At 41.9% G+C, this 12,192-nt stretch overlaps 1 protein-coding gene across 5 annotated transcripts in view; it reads left to right on the forward strand.

Moving 5' to 3' along the window:
• The window catches only part of TJP2 (tight junction protein 2), a 123,413-nt gene that overhangs the window by 61,247 nt on the left and 49,974 nt on the right, over window positions 1-12,192 (forward strand). The window lies entirely within an intron of this gene.

The raw sequence follows: 12,192 nt of genomic DNA on the forward strand, positions 1-12,192 counted from the left end.
GAGTAGGCCATTACTAAATTTTGCATGAGTTTAGACTAGGGGTTGGCAAAGTATAGTCAACTGCCTGTTTGGTTGTTCGTTTTTTTTTGTTTTTATTTTTCCCCGCTTACTAGTAAAGATTTGTTCTTACCTTTTTAAATGGGTACATTTTAAATTGGTTATATGAGTATTTATGTAATATCCTCTTGTGGCCCTTTAAGAAAACATTAGCTGGACCATGGTTTAGAACTCCCAGGAGCAGGATGCTTGGGTTTCTCACCCATTCTGCTATCTGGAAATAACATATGTCAGGATGCTGACTTGGGAAAGATTCTCGCTTCATGAGGACACTCCTGTCTGATGTCCTTCTTGGCTGTGGGAAAGCGAGAGAGAGAAGGGGTTGGGCTAGTTTGCTTTCTGGTTTCAGTCCAGGAAGGTGATGGATGACAGGGGCCAGTTGAGAAGTTTTGAGTATAGACTTCCTCCAAGTTAAGCAGTAACATAAGCACAAGAAACTGTGGAGAAAGTATACTTAAAAACACATTTTGTTTTTAGGATGTAGAAAGGCCATGAAACTGAAATTTCCCTCTACGATGAAACATTTCTGTCTGGGTTTTGGATGTTCTTATTTCCCTGGATTCCAGCCTGGGGACAGTACTGTTTATTGTGTTTCTACATTGTTGACCATTTCAGTTCCAAGCAATCCATTCTTACCTGTCAGGGAAGCCTTCAAAGTTATAATAAAGTGCCATCATGGGTTAAAAGTCTTGAAGAAATATAGTGCAGAAAAGGAATTAATGATGTTCCCTCAGCTTAGGAGATTTGGAAAGGCTTTGGACTGATATCAGTGACTGACCCTCAGCTCTTAAGCATTTACAGTCATTGTTCTCTGTACTATTCCAGGCCTTCCTACATCCTAAAAACAAGCATCCCTGGAGGGTGGGGACTGTGTCCTATGTTGTTCGGTCTTTGTTTTCAGAGCCTGGTACACAGACTCTTAAATGTTGAATGCAATCTATTTTTTATATCTTATTAAACTTATACCACATTGCCCTTTTTTAGGGTGGGGCTTACTTAATATAGGAAATACCCCTCTTGTGTGGTACTTTAGCGTTTATAAAAGCTCCCACATAAAATTCTGTCTTCACAAAAACCCTGGGAGATGAGTATTATCACCCAGGATGCTCATAGAACAGCTGGTTAGTGACAGACTAGGGACTTGAGCCACTTATGAAGTAGAACAGCTAGAGACCGTAGTGTGTTACTCTGTTTCCCTGACCCCTTTTTCTTACCGGCTCCTCAGTAACAAGACTGCAACCATGCCTTTGGAACCTGGCTTGGAAATTATAGTTCACTTTGGTCTTTCCTCACAGTATGGGGGGATCTTGCGTGGAGCTTAAGCCCTTGAATGGACCCCTTGGCTTCGGCTGCCCTGAGGAGCCACTACTGCATGTGGAATCAGTGTCAGGTCCCTGTGTCCTTGTCCTTCCCACCTCCTACGTCCAGTAACCTGCTGCGGCTGTCGACCCAGGCTTAATTTCTTCTCTGGCTCTCAGTAAGATAAGGAATTTAGACTCAAATATATAAAAATACAGATCTGCCTGTGCCATTGACCTGCCCCAGACTTTTGACTTACTCATAGGTGAGACCAAGATCCTTCCTGAGTCCCGGGCTCCCCCACCTGCCTCCCTCTCTGTGCCCCAGATGTGCTGTCTCTTGCTTGCCCTTCCTCAGTGAGCTGCATACCCTGCTTCCACAGGGTCACTAAGAAGAGCCTTCCTTCATCTCCCGAAGAGACCAGTCCTTTCTCTTCTAGACCTGTGTGTGCCTTCCCTTCATAGCACTTGTCAGCTTTAGTTCTGCAGCTGCTGACTGACCCCTTGATTTACACTGACCCTCATGAGTCTGTGAGCTCCCTGAAGGCAGGGCTGTGTGTGTTACCCTCATTGTTTAATCTCAAGTGCTCAGGACAAAGCCTGGCATGAAACAGGTGCTTGATAAATATGTGTCCAATGAACCAGTGAATGGATCCCACCTTTTACGTGGAAACTAACTCCTGTAGGTCTGTCATCTAGAAATTATGTTCCTCTATACTAATTAGGTCCATTGATTAACAATTAGAAAGTGCTATTTTCTGCTTTCCAGAGGGCTTAAATTCCTTTGACTTTCCCACAGCACCCAGAGCCAGGTTAGCAACTGTGTAGGGTGAGGACGTATTTATAATATGCCTTTGTGTTTTTATAATGTTAATGAATGACAAGTAAGTGTTATTTTTCTACTTTTAGCACCCCCATTTGCAAAATTTATCTTGCCTCTTATAAAAGCTATAGTGGCAGGATTTTATTGTAATTATTAAAGGTCATTTCTAATTTCCTCTAAATGGCATTTATTTTGAAATTTTAAATTTAAGGGAAACAGCATTCTTTTTATTTCTGCATCGTTGCGCCACCTAGTGGATTATGTCTGTTAGTACACAGTGGCCTTTTCTGATTTCCTGACCATCACCAGTTCCACAAAAGGGAAATGTTGGGTGCCTTTTTATGCTTTAAGATCGCCTACAATTTCTACCAGCAATTTCTGTTACTAGGCAATGATGGATTTTTCTGAGAGGAGCTCAACATTGCTGCCTTCAGAATTTAAAAAAATGTTGACCCATATCTGAGATTTCCCATGTCACCAATAAAGGAACGGTGCAGGGTGGGGGACGGGGTGTCTGCACACTATATTATGGACTCAGTTTAGCTCAGTTTATATAATAATGACATATAAGATATTAGACCAAAGAATGAGATCTTTTGTAAGTTTAGAAACAAAACTGTTTCAAATATCTTAACTTTTTCTTTATTTAATGAATTTTGTCTTGAGAAGAAAACAGTAGGAGAAGCCTAAAGTTTTTGTATAACTTGATTCAGTTACATCTCCTGTGTTTTATTAAGTCAGAGTCGTTAGTAAGGCTTGCTGATTTGCATTTTCAGTATTTTTAATAGCTTGGCTTGGTCTCCCACATTGCCTTGGTGTAGGAGGTGGATGCAGGAAACCTCACCTTTCCCCTTCCTGTCTCTCTGGTCTTTGCCGCCCCCTCCCCTTAATGGAGTGTGTTCTAGTGCAACTGAGAGTTCTTTTTCTCCATTGATTCCATGAGATGCAGTGGATACACACTGAGCTAAATGTACCATTCAAGCACACTTTCAGTTATCAAGTTTGATATTTTAAATGTATAATAAATACATAGCAGTTGAAACCATAAATTGTAAGCTTTTAAATCTTATTCATAGATTAATGGTTTAATATAAATTATTATGTCTCATACTGAGAAGCTGCTTAGTGTTTTCAAAGTATCAAAAAATGTGTCTTGTAAAAAAAGGAAGTTTAATAAAATAAATTTCCACTAAAGACCTAAAAAAAAGGGCATGGGTGGCTCAGTGGGTTAAGCGTCTGCCTTTGGCTCAGGTCATGATCCCTGGGTCCTGGGATTGAGCCTAGCATGGAGCTCCCTGCTCAGTGGGGAGTCCCCTCTCCCTGCTCTCTTTCTCAAATAAATAAAATCTTAAAAAAAAAAAAGACCCCCATGTATCATTTACTAAGTTTTACTAATATGCCTACATAAGGAATTAAAAATCTTTTTTTCTCAAAGGAATTTTTTTTTTTGAGAGAAAAGAATGCATGCCTGAGTGGGGGAGGGGTAAAAGGAAGGGGGAAGAGAGAATCTTAAGCAGGCTCCACACTCAGCATGGAGCCAATGCAGGGCTTGATCTCATGACCCTGAGATAATGACCTGAGCTGAAATTAAGAGTCCAATGCTTGGGATGCCTGGGTGGCTCAGTTGGTTAAGGATCTGCCTCTGGCTTGGTCATGATCCTCGGGTCCTGGGATCAAGTCCCACGCTGGGCTCCTTGCACAGCGGGGAGCCTGCTTCTCCCTCTGCCTGCTGCTCCCCCTGCTTGTGCTCCCCCCAGTAAATAAATAAATAAATAAAATCTTAAAAAAAAAAAAGAGTAGGATGCTTAACCGACTGAGGCACCCAGGTGCCCCTTGCAGGAAAATTTAAAAGGTTACCAAAAGAATCCTTAAAGTATGAAAGCAAGTACTGTTTCTGTAAATAAGTAGTATTTCTTTTCTTTTTTCTCCTCAAAATGGTATTTAAAAAACATGGCATTTGACTCATTTTGATACAGCACTTTGAATTGCTGGAACTTCTTTTAAAAGTAATGGGTCAGTGCATATGGAGATGCTTGGAAATGTTTGTGGTGTTCAATTCAGAAATACTACAAAATATGGAGAGGGCCCCATGCACTCCAATTTTGCCACAGTATTTGTTATAGTCGCCAAAAAAAGATGGAAACATTAAATGACTGCTAGGGATATGGTTAACAAATTACATGCTAAATGTGGCTATTTATAAATTTAAGTTAAACATTTAGTTTCTTAATTGCAGTAGCCGCATTTCAAAAGCTCAATAGCCAGACGTGGCTGGTGGCTACCATACTGGGCAATACAGGTACAGAACATTGTCGTTACAGCTCAGAGTGCTGTTGGAGATGCTGTTAGACCAAAGCTTCTCTAACTTCAGTGTGTGCGTTAATCACATGGGGGCTCTTGGTAAAATACATATTCTTTTCAACAGGTCCAAGGTAGGGCTTTGGGATTCAGCATTTTTTTGTTTTCAAGATTTTATTTATTTATGAGAGAGAGAGCGAGAGAGAGCACGAGAGGGGAGGGAGAGGGAGAAGTGGGCTCCCTGCTCACGTGGGACTTGATCCCAGGACCCCGGGATCAGGACCTGAGCCAAAGGCAGATGCTTAACTGACTGAGCCACCCAGGTGCCCCAGGATTCAGCATTTCTAATAAGCTCCCACGTGTTAGCAATACAGTATCTAAACATGAGGTCTTTTAAGTTCCTGCATTTATTTCCCAATTCTGATAGAAAAGGCTTGTCTTTGAGGCTTCAGACTCTGTAAGGCTTACTGGCTTTCTGGGAATTAACCAGGGATATTGATATGTGGTGGAAGCATCATGTCACTCTTCTGTGTGAGCCATCCTCTGATGGTGCCTTGGGTCTGGGAGGGACAGTTTATTCTGTATTTCATTAGGGCCAACCCTGCTAGCAGAATTTAGCTGAGCACTCTAATAATTGGTTTTCTAACATACCTTTTGATAAAGCAGTTTATAATTTTCTTTATCTTGGTACCTGTCATGGGGTGGTGGTTTGTATGTATGTATTTTTTTTTTAAGTGAAGCTGTGTTTTAATGTTGTATGGGCTTAGTCACATTCAAAATCATAGAGTAGACAGGGCTTTGTCCCTGTTGCCAAATTAGCACCTTCCTTTTTGGCTTATTAATGGTTTCTATATAATTACAAATAAGAATGGTCTGTTTAAATTACAATTATACTTCATAGCTCAGTGTATCAGAACTATGAACATAGAGGTCTGAAATGTAATTATCTGATTTTCCCCCCCTCATGTCTTATTAAAATTGGACTCATGCAGATCTGGACTCAGATTGTGACCAGCCACCTACTAGTTGTGGAACTGTGTGTTGTAAGTTCCTTAATATTTCCAGTTTTATATACATATATATATTTTTCTTTTAATTAAGGTTTAATTCTTTTTTTAGAGCAGTTTAAGATTCACAGCAAAACTGAGGGGAGGGTACAGAGATTTCCCATATACCCCCTGCCCCTATACAGGGTAAAAGCCTTATATCATCAGTATTCCCCACCAGAGTGGTATGTTTGTTACAGTTGATGAACCTACACTGACACATCATGACCATCCAAAGTCCATAGTTTACGTTACAGTTCACTTCTGGTACATTCTGTGGATTTGGACAAATGTATAATGACATGTATCTGTCATTATGGTATCATAAGAGTATTTTTACTGCTCTAAAAAAATACTCTGTGCTCTGCCTGTTTTCTCTTCTTCCCTCTAATCCTGACAACCACTGATCATTTTATTGTTTTCATAGTTTTCCTTTTCCAGAATGCCATATAGTTTGAATCAAACAGGATATCGCCTTGTCAGATTGGCTTTTTTCACTTCGTAATATGCATTAAGTTTCTTCTATGTCTTTTCATGGCTTGAAAGCTCATTTCTTTTTAGTGCTCAATAATATTCCATTGTCGAGATGCATCACATGTTTATTCATCCATTCACCTGAAGACATCTTGGTTGCTTCCAAGTTTTGGCAGTTCTCAATAAAGGTGCTGTAAACATCTGTTTTTGTTTGGACATAAGTTTATAACTCCTTTGGGTAAATACCAAGTGGCACAACTGCTGGATTGTGTGATAAGAGTATGTTTCATTTTTTGTTTATTTTATTTTTTTAAAGATTTTATTTTTAAGTAATCTCTCCACCCAACATGGGGCTCGAACTCAAAACCCCGAGATCAAGAGTCACAGGTGCCACCGATTGAGTCAGCCAGGCGCCCCCAAGAGTATGTTTGGTTTTTAAGGAAACCAGCACACTGTCTTCCAGAGTGGCTGTACCGTTTTGCATTCTTGCCAGATCCTATTGCTCTACATCCTCACTGCATCTGGTGTTGTCATTGTTCCAGATTTTGGCCCTTCTAATATGTGTAGTGGTATCTCTTTGTTTTAATTTGTATATCCCTGATGACATATGATGTTAAACATCTTTTCATATACTTATTTGCCATCTGTGGATCTTTGGTGGGGTGTCTATTAAGGTCTTTGGCCTGTTTTTTAATCAGTTTTATTGTTGAGTTTTCAGAGTTTTTCATATATATTTGTCTGATAATCATTCTTTATCAGACATCTTTGCAAGTATTTTCTCCTAGTTTTTGCTTAGTCTCTTCATTGTCATTCACAGAGAGAAGTTTGTAATTTTAATGAAGTCCAACTTATCAATTCTTTGTTTCATGGCTCATCAGACCTTATATTTCCATAAGTAAAAAGGGAGGAATTGGGCTTTTGGAAGGTTTAATGGTTAACAGCCATTAAACACTTAGCACAGTGTCTGGCACTTTGTAATATTCAGTGAGTGATGATATGTTTTGGGTCCCCTGGTTTACACATGTGTTCACGGAGGTGCAGCCCCAGGGAGCTTGTCCTTAGCTGGCCATTGAAAGAGCCAGAAATAAAGTCTGACCCGGTTCCCTTCCTGCACCCTCTCCTTCCCAAGTCACCAGGGTTCTACAGTCACTCGGAAGAGTTGCTGAGCCAGGCTGACTGGACCCAGACCAACTACTTAGAAATGACTGTCAAGCTTGTCAGAGGGACTGGATCTATCGCTGGTCTGGTGCCCAAGCACCAACACCATGGCTTCTGTTTTGTTTTTTGTTTTTTTGACTTAAAGGCCAGGAACTGATCGCAGGTAGTTTCTGAAAGGCTCTATCGGTGTACAGGGCAAGAGGCCGCGGTCTTCAGTGGAAAGGATACAGGCTTTGCAGCCGCACTGACCTGGGTTAGAATCTGTCCTCTGCTACCTTTTACTTGTATGAACTTGAGCAGGTTACTTTACTTCTCTGACTTAAGTCTTCTTTTCTGTAAGATGAGTCTAATAATTATGATATTGCTAATAGCTAGAAGTAATGGAGCATTTACAATGTGTCATGCACTACCCTGAGTTCTCTACATGCACTGTCTAATTAAATTCTCATAACAACCTTAGAAAGGTTTACAGTTGGGGAAACTGAGGCAAAGACAAGTTAATGTAATTTGCCTGAATTAAGTGGTACAGTAGAGGTCAGAATCCCCACTTTCTGATTATGGAATCCATTATGCATCCCTTTAAAAAAAAACAAAAAACTTCTTTTGAGATATAATTCACATACCATACAATAAAAGTGTACAATTCAGTAGTTTTTAATATATTCACAGAGTTGTGCAATCACCACCATATCAATTTTAGAATATCTTTATCACCAAAAAATAACTCACACATCCCTTAGTTAAATCACCCCCATTTCTCCCTGAATAGCTACTCCTAGGCAACCACTGATATACTTTGGTCTCTGGATTTGCCTCTTCTGGACATTTTACATAAATGGAATCATATACAGTATTTGTATTTTTGCATCTATCTGGCATCTTAAACTGTTTACAAGATTCATCTATGTCGCACCGTGTATTGGGACTTCATTCCTCATTATGGCCGAACACTAGTCCGTTGTGTGGATAGACCACATTTTGTTTACCCATTTATCGATTGATAGTCATGTGGACTGTTTTCACTTTTTTGCTATTGTAAATAATGCTGCTATGAACATTTATGTACAAGTTTTTGTGTGGACATACACTTCCAGTTCTCTTGGATTCTATGATACGTTCTTAGACTGTGCTCTTCCAGGAGACAGAAAACGCAATTCTTATTTGGGAGGGATCTTGTTATATTGTTGCTGCAGGCCTTTGGTGGGTACCTTTATTGAGAGCGCTAATTCAGTGAGGAGCCCTGAGCAAGGCCTTTCCAAATGCTGCTTCCTTCGGTCCTTACAGCGTTTGTAATGGGGTAGACGCTGTGTGTCCTGTTGCACAGATGAGGCACCTGAGCCCCACCAGGTGAGCTGCTCAAGGTCACAGAGCTTGTCGAATGTGTGGGGAGCGGAGCTTGGACCAGGTGTATGGGATGGCCTGCAAAGCTCTGACTTAACAGTATATGGCTGCCATTCCCAGGGGTATATTTATGAAGACCCTGTCTCCCACTTGGAGGTTTCTTGGTCCGGATTTTATAGAGTGCTTTCCACAGGAGTTTGCTTCATTTCACCCTAAGAAGTAGACAAGGATACTCTTACTCCTTATTTGTATCCAGTGGAAACAGAATTCACTGTGTGCCCAAGGTCATGGGTGGGTTCGAGGGTCAGAGTCTTGGTTGGAAGTGTCTTCTTGGAGTCTAGGTTCATTGCTCTTTACATTTCAGCACAGCTGCTCTCTAAACAACGGTTGGGTGCCCTGGCGTACCATCATTGTCTCCCAATTCTTTCTTTTAATGCAGACTGAAGTTTTCCCTTAGGTAAATAAAGGGTAATGGGGTTGAAAAAAACCTCAGTAACTCTGGTATCTTTCAGCAGTGGGCCTAGAATCTAATCATATGAATTCTGATGACCTTTCAGGAAGCCCTCTTGTAACCTGTGTATGTTACTTTTTTCTTAACTGTAAACACTGTACGGTGTGTGCTGTGAGCACACTGTGCCCACAGTTTTCGTTGTTGCCTGTGAGCACTTAGCCTCTGGAGCTGTGAAGTGAGGGTCAGGAGCTGGTGATTGCCTTGTTAGCCCATCAGAAAGTGAAATACTTGTGGAGTAAACGATGGACGATTTTTATTAGAAAACCAAAAATTACTTGAAGACTTGCCTAATTCACTGCTGACTAATTTACTGCTATAAGAAAGGGTTTACTTTGAGAGACCACAGGCAAGTGGCCCAAAGCCAAGGATTTGGTTTATAATTTTAAAAATTAGTCAGTTTAGGAAAAGAGACTGGAGCTCATTTTCTGCCTTCCCTGGGAAAAAGTGGTTCCTGCTTACTTCTTTGATAGGTGTCTTGAAATTGTGCCCAGCAATTGTAATTTTTACTAAATCCTTCACAACCATTAAAATAAGACGGATATCGTGAGGCAGGAGAGGGGTGTGCTCTTTGTAACTGCCATTAGCTCATCACTCACCTTGCTCCAGCCCCACAGGGCCTTTTTTCTTCGTTGAACATAATGAGATTCTTTCTCACTTCAGGGCCTTTGTACCCCCTCCTTGGAGAACGGTTCCGATTTTTTTAGGATTAGTGCTTTCGAGTGTTACAGCCAATGGCACTTACTGCTCCTGCGATTATAGTGTATGTTTATTTGTTTATTATTGTTCCTTCTTCCCATTAAAATCCTTCCTGTGAGGGAAGGACTTGGCTTGGCTCCACCAGCGCGGACACTGAGCCTTCATTTCATCTTCATCTGCCGTGGCAGAAAGCAGCACTGAGCTGTTGTTACTGCTTACTGTCCTACTTCTTCCCTGGACTGGGACTGCCTTGCGCAGTGACTTTGGGTAATTTGCCTTTCAGGCCACAGGCCGCTGTTCAGGAAATGTTTCTCGAATATATGAATATGGAGGTTAGAAATCTTTGGGAAGGTAAATTGCTAAACTTGATCTTCTCTTTGAGGCAGCTGTTCTGCCACAAAATGTCCTTTTGATGCCCCTGGTAGAACAACTTCTAGGGAAAGGCTGCGGTGGTGCGATGGCCACTCTCTACACCACTCTCTTTCAGGGCCTTTGCTCTGTGCTGTTGTGTGCATCCTGCACAACCCCACCCCCGCCCCAATCCCGTTCATTCTTCAGACCTTATCTCAGCGTCACTTGCTTAGGGGAACCTCCCCCTGCCGGTCAGGTGCTGACTCCTGCCAAGCTTCCCGAGGGTAGTGACGTATCTCTAAATGCCATGCTTTTTATTTATCCATTCATTCATTCATTTAATAGTCTCTATGCCCAATGTGGGGCTCGATCTCACAATCCCGAGATTAAGAGTTGCATGCTCGGGCGCCTGGGTGGCTCAGTTGGTTAAGCGACTGCCTTCGGCTCAGGTCATGATCCTGGAGTCCCAGGATCGAGTCCCGCATCGGGCTCCCTGCTCGGCGGGGAGTCTGCTTCTCCCTCTGACCCTCCCCCCTCTCATGCTCTCTCTCTCTCAAATAAATAAAGAAAATCTTAAAAAAAAAAAAAAAAAGAGTTGCATGCTCTTCCAACTGAGCCAGCCAGGTGCCCCCAGTGCCTTATCTGTATCATTTCATCCTCAGAGTCTAATAGGCTGCACTTGGTAAACATTTGCTGAGGGAATGAGTAAAGAATTAGTGATAGTGTATTTGCATCTCCATGTTCCACAGTGGCATCGTTCACCATAGCCAAGAGGTGAGAGTAACCCAAGTGTTCATCCATGGATGACTGGATAAACAGAATGTTGTATACACATACAATGGAATATTATTCAGTCTTAAAAAGGAAGGAAATTCTGACACATGCTACAAGAATGAACATTGAAAACGTTATGCTAAGTGAATATGTCCCACACAAAAAACCAAATACTGTAAGACTCCACTTACATGCAATATCTAGTAGTCAGATTCATAGGAACAGAAAGTATTATAATGGTAGTTAACAGAGGCTGGGAGGAGGGGGCAGTGGGGAGTTTTTTTATTTTTTTATTTTATTTATTTATTTGACAGAGACACAGCGAGAGAGGGAACACAAGCAGAGGGAGTGGGAGGGGAGAGGCAGGCTCCTGGCTGAGCAGGGAGCCCGATGCGGGGCTCGATCCCAGGACCTTGGGATCATGACCTGGGCCGAAGGCAGACGCTTAACGACTGAGCCACCCAGGTGCCCCGGTGGGGAGTTGTTTAATGGTGTAGCGTTTCTGTCTTGCAAGATGAGTCGTGGAGACTGGATGCACAACAATGTGAAGTACTTAACACTACTGAACCTGTACACTTAGAAATGATTAAAATGGTAATTTTGTTATGCCCTTTTTTTTTTAGCACAATTAAAAGAATTAGGGCAGAAACTGTGACTTCTGGAAATCACTGTACAAGAATCTGGAATTCTTAAGTGGTAGGATGCCTGTGACTTCTGGGCAGTATGCATAAATTAGGGAAAGAAGTATTTATTTCCTCATCAGGGAAGCTCAAGTATTTTTGGGAAGACTGTCAGAGTCAAGGAGGGAGTTGCTTATGCCTGCCTTCCTTGCCTAGGTTCTTGTGCTTCTCTGCTCCGGGGGCCCAGTGAGCCAGTGAGCCCTGGGATGAGCCTGGCTGGTGTGTAGGGAGCTTGCCTCCATTTGCACAGCCCAGCTGAGTACTGGGCGTTGTACTTCCTGCCTTTCTCGGTGTAAGATTTGAAGCAAACTTTTATTCATTTCCTACCCTATTTTGCTGTTCTAACGCTTATGAAGAGCTTAAGGGAAAGACATGAACATTTTCGAGTGCCTCTTCAGCATGCGCCCTTTGTAGAGGGTATTTCATTTCAGGCTGATGGTGGCCCTCTGAAGTATAAGTGGTATTCTCTCCATTTTGTGAAGAAGGAGACCCTTTATCCAAGGCCCCGCAGCTAAGTGACAGAACAGAGACTGCACCCCAGATCTTCTGCCTTTATAGCTTTCGTTTCTGCCTCTGCATCTCGTTGTTTCCTCTGTGGTCTCCATCTCATGGTCCATATTTATCAAACGGTTCCGAGGGTGCACTCTTCACATTTACAAACTACTTGGTGTGAACCCCTGGTGTA

Source organism: Phoca vitulina, unplaced genomic scaffold (assembly GCF_004348235.1).
Source record: "Phoca vitulina isolate PV1807 unplaced genomic scaffold, GSC_HSeal_1.0 scaffold37, whole genome shotgun sequence".
Lineage (NCBI taxonomy): Eukaryota > Metazoa > Chordata > Mammalia > Carnivora > Phocidae > Phoca > Phoca vitulina.